This window comes from Papio anubis, chromosome 12 (assembly GCF_008728515.1).
Source record: "Papio anubis isolate 15944 chromosome 12, Panubis1.0, whole genome shotgun sequence".
Classification (NCBI taxonomy): Eukaryota; Metazoa; Chordata; class Mammalia; order Primates; family Cercopithecidae; genus Papio; species Papio anubis.
The window spans coordinates 31,374,252-31,385,714 of NC_044987.1; the positions used below are offsets into that span (position 1 = coordinate 31,374,252).

The window sequence follows — 11,463 nt, forward strand, 5'->3', positions numbered from 1 at the left end:
TAGAGAAATATATATATTTCTCTCTATATATTTTAGAAACATTTATTGACTTTTTTCTATATATGCAGAGAAATATATATATACTTAGAGATTTATTTATATTTATAAAATGTAATCTTATATTATTAAACATTACAAAATTTATGTAAACATTTATATTTACATAAATAAATATCTCTAAATATATATATATATTTACATATTGAGAGAAGACAATGGAGTGATACATTTAATATGTTGAAAGAAACAAGGCATTATTAATTTAGAATTTCATATCTAGTGAAAATAACTTTCAAAAATAATAAATGGTGCAGACTTTTTCAGACAAGCAATAATTGAGAGAATTGATTGTCAGAAGACAAAGCACTACAGGAAATGTTAAGGGAGGTTCTTCAAGTAGAAGGAAAATGATAACAAATGGTAACATATCAATACAAAGAAATGAAGAGCACCATAATGAGTAAATATATAGGTAAATATAAAAGGTAGTTTTCTATGTTTAATTATTAAAAATAAGTATGTGAAGCAAAGAAATAAAAATGTGTTATGGAGTTGACAGAATATATACAAGCAAAATAAATGTATAACAACAATAGCACAAAGGATGTGAGGAAAAATATAGGTGCGAGATTCTTACAGGTATAATTGAAGTGGTATAATTCTATTTGAAAGTAAACTGAAAAGATAGAGATAAAAATTTTAATTCCAAAAATATCCACTAAAAATAGACAAAGAGGTATAACTAATAAGCCAATATTGTTGATACAATGGAATACTGAAAATTATTCTATTAATCCAAAAGAAGATATGAAAAGAGGAAAAAGGAAGAAAGAACAGATGGCACAAATAGGAACAAAGAGCAAGCGAGTAGATCTAAGTCCAATCATATCTATAATTACATTAATTATAAATTGTCCAAACACTCTAATGAAAAGAAAGAGATTGTCAGACTGAAACTATTTCCTGTCTCTAAGAAAATCACTTTAAATATAATGACATTTATGTTAAAAGTAAAAGGATGAAAATAACAAACCATGCAAACACTAATCATAAGAACGATGGAGTGGGTACATTAATAACAGCTAAATTAGATATGAAACTGGTTTTCCTAATGTGGTTCCTTATGCAGGAGCATCAATAAATCAGGAACTTACTAGAAATGTAAATTTCAGGTCCCATTTTAGACTTACCGAATCAATTTAAAATTGAAGTCCAGAAGTCTGTTTCATCAAGCAAGTCCTTGGAGTGACTTTGATTCATGCTACAGTTGGAGACTCACTGTATACAGAGGAGCATTTCATAATTATAAATGTATCAATTATTTAAAGAGACCAAAGTATCCAAGATGAATTTGGATACCAGTGCTGCTACTCATCTGACCACATCACTTTGTGAAGGTCACTTAATCTGCTGAATCTTGGTTTACTCATCTATGAAGTGTGGCTATTAAATGCTTGAGATTTCATATAATATATGTATGTATCTATACCACTGACACAGAAACAGTGACTGATAAATGTACTGTTAAAATTGTGCAATGATTTGATACGTTCATATTGAATCTCTCCTGTCATACCAATGGCCCCCTCTGCACATTTGCTTCTCATGTCTTTTCTCCTTAACTGCTGCACTCTTGGTCTTATATACAAATCCTAACTACCTTTCTAGTCATAAGCAAGTCCAGCCTTCACTGGTCTTCATCTCCCCAAGATGTACTTTTTATATCTCATATTTTGGTTCTTAAGTACATAACAGTTCCTCCCTTTAAAAAATTCATATATACTTTATTTTTATAACATTTGATAATACTAAGTATAGTTGTAGCATTTTATATGTTTGAATGCTTAATAAAGTTATAAAACATTATATGAATATACTACAATTTATCCACTCTACTGTCCAATGACCATCTGGGTTATTTCTGGTCTTTTACTATCACAGATGAGGCGGTAGATTTCTGTCCAACTCACAAAACACAAATGCAAGACTTTCTCTATGGTATACTCCTAAATGTGTAATGACTGCACTTTGGAATTATCAAGTGTTTAACTGCTCAGGCAGCTATGATGTTAAACAACTACTGCTGATTGTTTTTGACAAATGACCTGGGAAAATGTTGATTGCACTGGGTGTGTTCTGAGTCAGGTTAAATAAAAACAAGCCTTGTGAGTGGTGTTTTGCAGGAAACCGGCAGACAGGTCAAATAAGGACAATTCTTCAGATAGGGGTTTGAAAGAGCTCTTACCTTATTTGGACTCTAGCGGCTGCTAGATTGCTTGTTTTCACTGTAATTGTCGGTTGTTGGTTTACAAGACCACCACTGAGCAGCTCTCCGAACATTCAACCACTTTTCTTGCTGACAAGATTGTTGTACGCAGTTGATTCATTTTCAGGATTCTGAAAAAGTTGATTTTGACTTTTTTTCTGATAATGTTCTTGTTTTATGGAAAAGGATATTTTGAAGGTCCTTACTCTACCATCCCAGCTGACATCATTTGAAATTAATTTTGATGTACTTAATTTAATCAGCCTATTATTCTACAGTGCCATGTTTAAGAAGTTCTTTTCTGTCACAGGCTGCTGAAAATATGACAAGCTGACTTTCTGGAGAAATTCTGATGATACATACAAGCTCTGCAAGAGGATTTAAAGATTGTATTGTAGTCAAGAATGTACAGTGAAATTACTATGTGCAGCAGTGTAGAAAAAAATTCCTTTTTAAAAGAATTATAAAACCATAGCTTTATAAATCAGTGGTCAGTGGCTTACAGAGAGAACTATCAGATGTGTTTACATCACATCTTATTCACTTTTTTATTTTTTATTTTTGAGATGGAGTCTCGCTGTATCACCAGGCTGGAGTGCAGTGGTGCGATCTTGGCTCACTGCAACCTCCACCTCCCAGGTCAAGCAATTCTCCTGCCTCAGCCTCCTGAGTAGCTGGGACTACAGGTGCCTACCACCACACCTGGCTAATTTTTGCATTTTTAGTAGACATGGGGTTTCACCATGTTGGCCAGCATGGTCTCAATCTCTTGTGGTCTCAATCTCTTGACCTTGTTATTCACTTTTTTCAATGGCTCAAATGCTTTGGCATTTCTATGTTCATATTTGTGTATTCCTTTTCTTTATAGCTCCAATAGCTTTAATTTTCTAAGCAGTCTGTCTGTCAGATATGCACATCTACTGCGCTTGAAGTATAGTGGAACTCATCAGTAGTAATGTGTACTAGTTATGACTTGTTGACATTTCCATTATAAACTTTAATTTTGAATTGTTTATGCATAACTGCGGATTTCTATTGTATTGGGTTGAAAGTTGACAGGATTTCAGCCACCACTTGTGAATTTTGATTTAGATTCATTATGTGCATCAGAGTCTTGTTGTTTTTTAAATAAGAGCATGGAAAGCATTTCTTGTAATCTGCTCTTTAACAAAGAATAATTTTTAAACAGTTTGTTGGGCAGCTAATAGGGAGAACCAGGTCATTTTTGTATTAAGTAAAAAATAAAACTTTGAGAAACTTGGATTTTGAAAGTAATGACAATGCTTAGGTTAGTATTATTTGTAATTTGAATCATTTACCTCTAATGAGAATGCTAGCTGAGAATGTTTTCTTAAAGTTTTACACCCTGTAAATGAAGGCCCAGGAAAAATAACGTATAAAATGAAACAGCAAACAGGCAAAATTCCTGCTTACTTTTATTAGATAAAAGTAATTTGAGTGCTTACCTAATTAAAAAAAAAGATTGTAGTTGTTTTATGGTGAAATAGTCCTTCAGAATATATCGTCTGCTCTGTTGCAGGAAGTGAAGGTGTGGCTTGTCTCAACCTGTTGCAAATGTCTTGAAAGGCAGAGTTCCGGGCAGTGACTGGTTATATACAAAGCCCACAATTTTGATAAGTTAGAAAGTCTGCTCTGTGACTCACTGTGTGATCTTAGGCAAGTTATGGACCTCTTTGAATCTCAGGGAAAATAATATCTGTCTTTTAGATTTGTTCTGAGAATTAAATAGATAAAGCCTCTGACACGTAGTAGGCTGAACTAAATAATGAAATAAACTTATTTCTTCACATCTCAACTTCTTCTGGACCCAGAATTTCCCAGTTTTGCTGCTCTCCTCCTCACTAAGTACATTCATCTCCTACACTCTGACTTGTCGAGAAGGAAGAGAACTCATGTGGTCACTCTTTCGTTTTCCCCATATTACCCTCAGTCCCAACTACTTAAGACCATCAAAAGTTAGACATACCTCATTTTTTCGTGCCCTCACTCTAGCTATCTAATTGCTATGAATAATAATGTTTATTATTTTCCATGAAGTTCTTACATAATTTCTGTTACCTATATCAAGCCCATAAGATAGACATTTTAATTGCCATTTTAAGAGTGAAGAAAAAGGGTCATAGAGAAGATAAGCAATTTGTTTGGTGTCAGAGCTACTGACTACAGAAACTAGGATTCTAACTGGGGGCGGTTTAACCCCAAAACCCATGCTTTTTCTACTACAGAACTTAGACTCTTTTGGCTGATAATCTTGTAGTTAACAAGGAATATGTTTTGATACTATTTGGCCCAATTATTTGGTACAAAATTTAAAAGTTGGTAAATTATCAACATCCTCTGTACTTTTTGGAACAGTCAAGTTACCATGAGAATATTAAGAAAGATGTGAACATAAGTGAGGTTTGAGGAGAGGTTTTTCCACTTATACTCTAAATTCATGATCTTGAACAGCATGTTCCCATCTTATAATTGAATAAAATATGACTTTCAAAACAAAAAAGGATTGTGAAATGTGTATCAAACCACAAAGGTACTGGATTGGATGTGTATGCTCAGAACCTTAGAGTTGGATTTTGTTGACGTTGATGAGTGCTTACAAATTCACAGCCAGTAAGATTTTGTTCTTTTCCCAGGATTTGGAACATTTACCAACCTTCATGAATGAGGAGGCTTTGTATTTTTGAATCATAGTGACACACAGTGACTGCTCATAGACTTGGGTCCTAACTGGGTCACATCTGGGCAGCACCAATGGAAGATGATGGACAGAAAAGACCAAGCTTAAAGAGAGGGGAAGGAAGTTAGAAAAATGATGAGACATACCCCCAAAATTGATGCTAATTATCCATTAGACACTGAATTAAGAGACATTTCTAGGTTTCAGTTTTCAAGAATATGAAAATTTGAAAGATAAAATTTATAGAAAAGGTTAAGTCCAGTCCAAGAGAGTATTATAAAGAGATAAGAAGCAGGAGTTGAGATAAGTCTAAAAACTTCAAACCCTTATTTCTGTTTGTTCTGACTTTGATTGGACAATGTTTGTACATCTCTTCTGCTTACTATGTGGACTTGAATAAACCTTTTGACTTTTTCTAATCTTCAATTTATTTATCTGTGAAATGGAGATACTAATCTTTACCTTGCAATGTGGGTGTAAAGATAAGACATAATACATGTAACATGTTGGGTACCTAGTTGATGATCAATATATGGTGGTTTTCCTCTTTCTTAAAGGACAGTTATATATACATATAACTTATAAGATATATGTGTGTGTGTGTGTGTGTGTACATATACACATGTATTTGTTGGGCATGGTGGCTCATGCCTGTGATCTCAGCACTTTGGGAGACTGAGGCGGGCAGCTCTCTTGAGGCCAGGAGCTCAAGACCAGCCTGGCCAACATAGTGAAACCCTGTCTCTACTAAAAATACAAAAAATTAGGCTGGTGTAGTGGCACATGTTTGTAACCCCAGCTGCTCAGGAGGCTGAGGCATGAGAATCGCTTGAACCCGGGAGGTGCAGGTTGCAGTGAGCTGAGATCATGTGACTGCACTCCCATCTGGGTAACAGAGCAAGACTCTGTTTCAAAACAATAAAATAAAATGAAATAAAAAATAAGTTTTATGTATATATATATTTATGTTCTTAAAGGACAAGTTATATATATATACACATACACACATACACACACACACATATAAGTATGTATATATATGTACGTATGTCTTTTTGACCACATTACACACTCTGAGAAGATTCAAAGTCATTAATTACCTAAAACTATAAAGTATAACAAAAGTTTAGAACCTGATCCTCTTCTTTCCGCAGCATGGATTAAATGTGGAAAAAGCTGGCTCACCAACAGCAGCTCTGTGGAGCTGTATGAGCTAGCTCTGCCTTGGTGTACATCAACCTTAATTTTAGCTGTTACTACACAAACTTTCATTCTGTCATTCTTACATAATGTGATCCATTCAAAGGATGTGTCAGCATTCATGAAGTCATGACTCAGAAGATGATGAGTTGTGTCAGAGCTGAGGTGAAGCAGTGCCTTGGGACCATTACCACAGATTTGTCAGAGCAATGAGCATTACTGGTTATAACTATCTGAAGAAACCTAACCTCTGGAATGAAGCACTTATGAATTCCGGAGTCTAAGCAAAACTTTTGTGGGTAGCAAAAGAAGAGGTCATTGAGCCAAGGAAATACCCAGGACTCATCCATTACAGAGACACTTAAGCCACGGAGTTAAAAGACAGTTTTCCAGTGAGAGACTGAATGTACAAATGGACAATGGCCAGATCATATATATATAACTTTGACCCACAAACTGTGGCAAACTGCTCAGGAAACCAATCCTCCTGTCTACAATAAATAGCCCAATTTATTGTCTACAATAGATAGGCCAGCCTGCTGCAAGTTCAATTTGCAGACTGCCAGATTGTTACCTCTAGTGACAATCCAGGAAGCAAAGCATAACTTCTATCACAATTGGCCCCAAATGAGCAAGAGTTGGTTAATAACTGACAGCATCCCTAATTTGTGTCCCTGCTTCCAACTTAGAGAAAGATATACACTCCTAACCAATCACACAGGATGCCTACAGCTAGTTAGCCTGCCTATAGCATCCCCATTCCAAAGCCTCCAGTTTATCCCCCTTTTTTTCCACTATAAAGCTTTTCCTCTTCTCCGCCTGCCTCAGAGTCTCTGCCAAAACACAAGCCACAGTGGCTGACACCCTTGCTATGTCAAGCTCTGAATAAACAGCCTTTGCTTTTTCCTATTTAGTTGGTCTTTGTTTATTTCCACACCAGACAAAGATTTGCCAAGTCACAAAGAAAGGACCCCAACCTTAACTACAGACTAGCTCATTCCAGTTCTTCCCAATTCACAAGCCTCAATGCCGTGCCACGCCTTTCTCATCTTGCCTGTACTTTTTCTGTCTGTAACATCACTTTCCTTTCTTAATTCCTTTTACTTATATCTGCAGTCCTTCGTGTTGCCTTTGTGCCTCACTTGGATGATTATAACAGCCCCTGAACTAGTCAGCATCACCTGCTTCACATTCTAATCCATCTCAGTCACTGCTACCAGATAAATCTCACAGCAGCACAGTTCTGATGTCACCTATCAAGAGTAATACACAGAACATTTTCAGTCTAAAAGGACAATTCCTTAGTAGCCACCGAAGCAGCCTTTCCCAAACTTGCACTAGAGCACATAAAATAAAAGCTTTTTTTCTAGAATGATTTTCCAGTTTTTATAAAAACAGCAGAGTTATATTAGAAAAAATATTCAGAAACCTGTCTATGTTTGCCCTGTGAAATCTGAAGAACCTCTTGTCATCTGAAAGATCTAGAAAGATATTTGTTCTTAGGGGCCAGGAAATATATTTTTTTATCAACTATAATAGAAAACATTGAAGCTGTATCTCTACTGAACAGGTGTTGATTTTGCAAGAGAGGAAAAATGATTGTGAACTGACTTTCATATTCACCTAAGGTATTTCCTATAGGATATTTTAACAAAAGACATGCTCAGACATGCTGGAATCAGTAAATTTCACTCCTGAACCACCTTTGGAAAAAATTTACATAAAGACATACAATTGCCAAATGACTAAAAATGAACAATTCCAGAATGCATATGTCAGGCTATGAAAAGCTTAATGGAGCTACCTTTACTGAAAAAAAAGTCAGTTTTCTGATTGAAAACTGCCTTTTCAGGTGGATTTGACAGCTTCAAGTTAAGCTTTATCCATGTTTTTCATACCTGTTCTCCTGTATCCACTCTAATCCTCATATGAGAAAAATTGTTTATCAAGCATCATTATTTTACCCTACAACCAGATGAAATATACTGCATATTGGAGAACCACTGAAAACTTTATGTTACTCTGTTTTACATAACTGGAATATTTATGCCAAGAATATTACAAAATGCTCTTTCCCTCCATAAAACCAGAGTTGCCTGGGGCCACATAAAAGCCATTGTCATTCCTAAAGAATTTAAGTGATAGATTTCAACATTTTTACAACTCATGTGGAGTGATCTGAGTCATTATGCTTTTATGAATGAAAAATGACTGAGACATCACGTGCAGAAATTACCTGTGCCTAATTCCTTTTCTTTCTTTTTTTTTTTAGATGGCTTTATGTTGCCTAATCCCTTTTCTATTCTAATTCTCCTTCCAACTAGAATGTTTGAAAGTTTCTATTACAAATAGGCATAAAAATCAGAATACATAGTCTGATTTCAACTATAAAAAGCTATGTGATACGAAAAAGTGCTCAACATCATTGATTATCAGAGAAATGCAAATCAAAACTACAATGAGATATCATGTCACCCTAGTAAAAATGACTTTTCTTCCAAAAAAAAAAACAGGCAATAACAAATTCTGGCAAGGATGTGGAGAAACAGGAACCCTCGTACTCTCTTGGTGAGGATGTAAATTAGTACAACCACCACAGAGAACAATATGGAAATTTCTTGAAAAACTAAAAATAGACCTACTATATAATCCAGAAATTCCACTACTGAATATTTATCTAAAGGAAATGAAATCAACATGTCAAAGAGATATCTACACTTCCATGTTGACTGCAGCACTATTCACAATAGCCAAGAATTGGAAGCAACCTGTGTCCATCAACAGATGAATTGATAAAGAAAATATAGTACATATACACAGTAGAGTTCCATTCGACCATAAAAAAGAATGAGATCTGTCATTTGAAACAACATTGATGGAATTGGAGGACATTACATTAAGTGAAATAAGCAAAGCACAGAAAGACAAGCTTCACGTTTTCACTTATTTGTGGGAGCTAAAAATTAAAACAGTTAAACTCATGGAGATAGAGAGTAGAATGATGGTTACCGGTGGCTGGGAAGGGCAGTTGGGGGTGGTGGGAGTGGGTATGGATAATGAACACAAAAATACAGTTAGAATAAGTATTATCTAGTATTTGATAGCACAACAGGGTGATTACAGTCAACAGTAATTATAGTACATTTTAAAATAACTAAAATAATAAATTAAAATGTTTGTAACACAAAGAAATGATCGATGCTGGAGGTGATGAATACCCCCATTTATCCCAATGTGATTGCTACACATTGCATACCAGTATAGAAATATTTTATTGCTAGGCATGGTGGCTAATGTCTGTAATCCTAGCACTTTGGGGGCCAAGGTGGGCAAATCACTCAAGCCCAGGAATTCGAGACCAGTCTGAGCAACATGGCCCTATAATTCAGATGGAATAAGTTGCCTTATTAGTACTTCTGTCCAGCTAGTGAAATTCAAAATTGTGGAAAATGTAGATGAAATTTTATAAGCTCCCATGATCAGCATGATGTGAAAAAGAATACACAGGCATAAAAAAAATTAGAGGAAGTACATAGTTAATAGTGTTAGTAGTGTTTTCTCTTTGGGTCAAGACTATAAATGATTTATTTTCTTCTTTGTACTTTTTATATATTCTAAATTTTATATAATAAACATTTAACATTTTATTTAAGTATGTAAAATGTATTTAAAATGTTTTGTAGAAACTAGTGTATTAGTTTGTTTTCACACTGCTGATAAAGACATCCTAGAGACTGGGAAGAAAAAGAGGTTTAATATGGACTTACAGTTCCACGTGGCTGGGAAAGCCTCGCAATCATGGCAGAAGGTAAGGAAGAGCAAGTCATGTCTTACATGGAAGGCAGCAGGCAAAAAAAACGCTTGTGCAGGGAAACTACCTTATTTTAAACCATCAGATCTCATGAGACTCATTCACTATCATGGGAACAGCACAGGGAAGACCCACCCCCATAATTCAATCATCCCCCACCAGGTTCTTCCCACAATATATGGGAATTGTTGGAGTTAAAATTCAAGGTGAGATTTGGTTGGGGACACAGCCAGACCATATCACATGGCTTTCCACCAACAATGGAATAAACTCCAAGCACCTTAGCTACAGACTAATAGTTTTCTATGACTGGACACCAATCTATCTTTTCACAACTTTGTTTTTTATTTTTCATTATTACCCTTCACATACCTTTTATTTCAATAAAAAGTAACTCTTTGACATTTTCCATATAGACTCTTTCTTGACTCTGCATACTTGTATACTCTGTTACTGAATTTTCCTCCATTTCCACATTTGTTCTTAGCCAACAGGCCAAGAAGCAATTTTTCCTCCATTTCCAGATCATTCCAGGCTCACTTTATCTGCTACTTTATCTATGAGTTTTTTCTAAAGGAAACACCTAAAGTAAGCAAGCACCTTCTGCTTAATTCCTGTACAACTTTTTACTTTTTTTTTTTTTTTTTGAGACAGGGTCTTGCTCTCTTGCCCAGGTTGGAGTGCAGTGGTGCCATCACAGCTCACTTCCAGGGCTCAAGTGAGCCTCCTGCCTCAGTTTCCCAAATAGCTGAGACTACAGGTGTGCACTACAAGTGGCTATTTTCATTTTTTTGTGCAGCTGAGGTCTCCCTATGTTGCCTAGACGGGTCTTGAACTTCTGGGCTCAAGCAATCCTCCTATCTCAGCCTCCCAAAGTGCTGGTATTATAGGCAGGAGCCAACACACCAGACCTATTTCTTATAGAATTAATTATATAGGGGATTCTCTCCTTGGCTAGGTTATATTCCCTCCCTCTCTCCGTCCTTCCCTCCCTCCATCCCTGCTTCGTTTGCTCCTCCCTCTTTCCTTCCTTCCTTCCTTCCTTCCTTCCTTCCTTCCTTCCTTCCTCTCGCTCCTTCCCTTTCTTCCTTTCTTCTTTCTTTCCTGCTTTTAAATAGCTAATTTGGTCAGGTTTTTTTTGTTTTATTAAAATTTTCTAAATTTTATCTTCAAATCTACACTCTAAGTTTGGATATTCTGGAGCCCTTGAGACTCACACACTTGATAAATGAATGTATAGTTGAAATAATGTTTATATCAGTTATCAGCTGGAAGTCTCAAGGATCCTGCACAATCATGTCTGATTAGTCATGGAGAAGTGTGACAAATAGGAAGACAAATGTGAAAAGTTATGAGATAGAATGTTACCTGGACTCACTGCCAGTTTTTAAATCCAAGGATTAGATTGAATGTAAATTTAATTCTAAGCCTCTGATCCCTGGGAGTTCAGATTTATAAAACTAGCCATTATCTGACCCTTGTATTTAT

General features: G+C 35.6%; 1 long non-coding RNA gene across 1 annotated transcript; it reads right to left on the reverse strand.

The window, feature by feature from the left end:
• Positions 1 to 753: 753 nt before the first annotated feature.
• On the reverse strand, positions 754 to 5,580 carry LOC108582023. The gene is made up of 3 exons (XR_002517184.2): positions 3,733 to 5,580; positions 2,246 to 2,397; positions 754 to 1,278 (listed from the first exon to the last, which is right to left on the reverse strand). It is a non-coding gene; the product is annotated as an uncharacterized LOC108582023 (long non-coding RNA).
• Between the last annotated feature and the right edge of the window lie 5,883 nt (positions 5,581 to 11,463).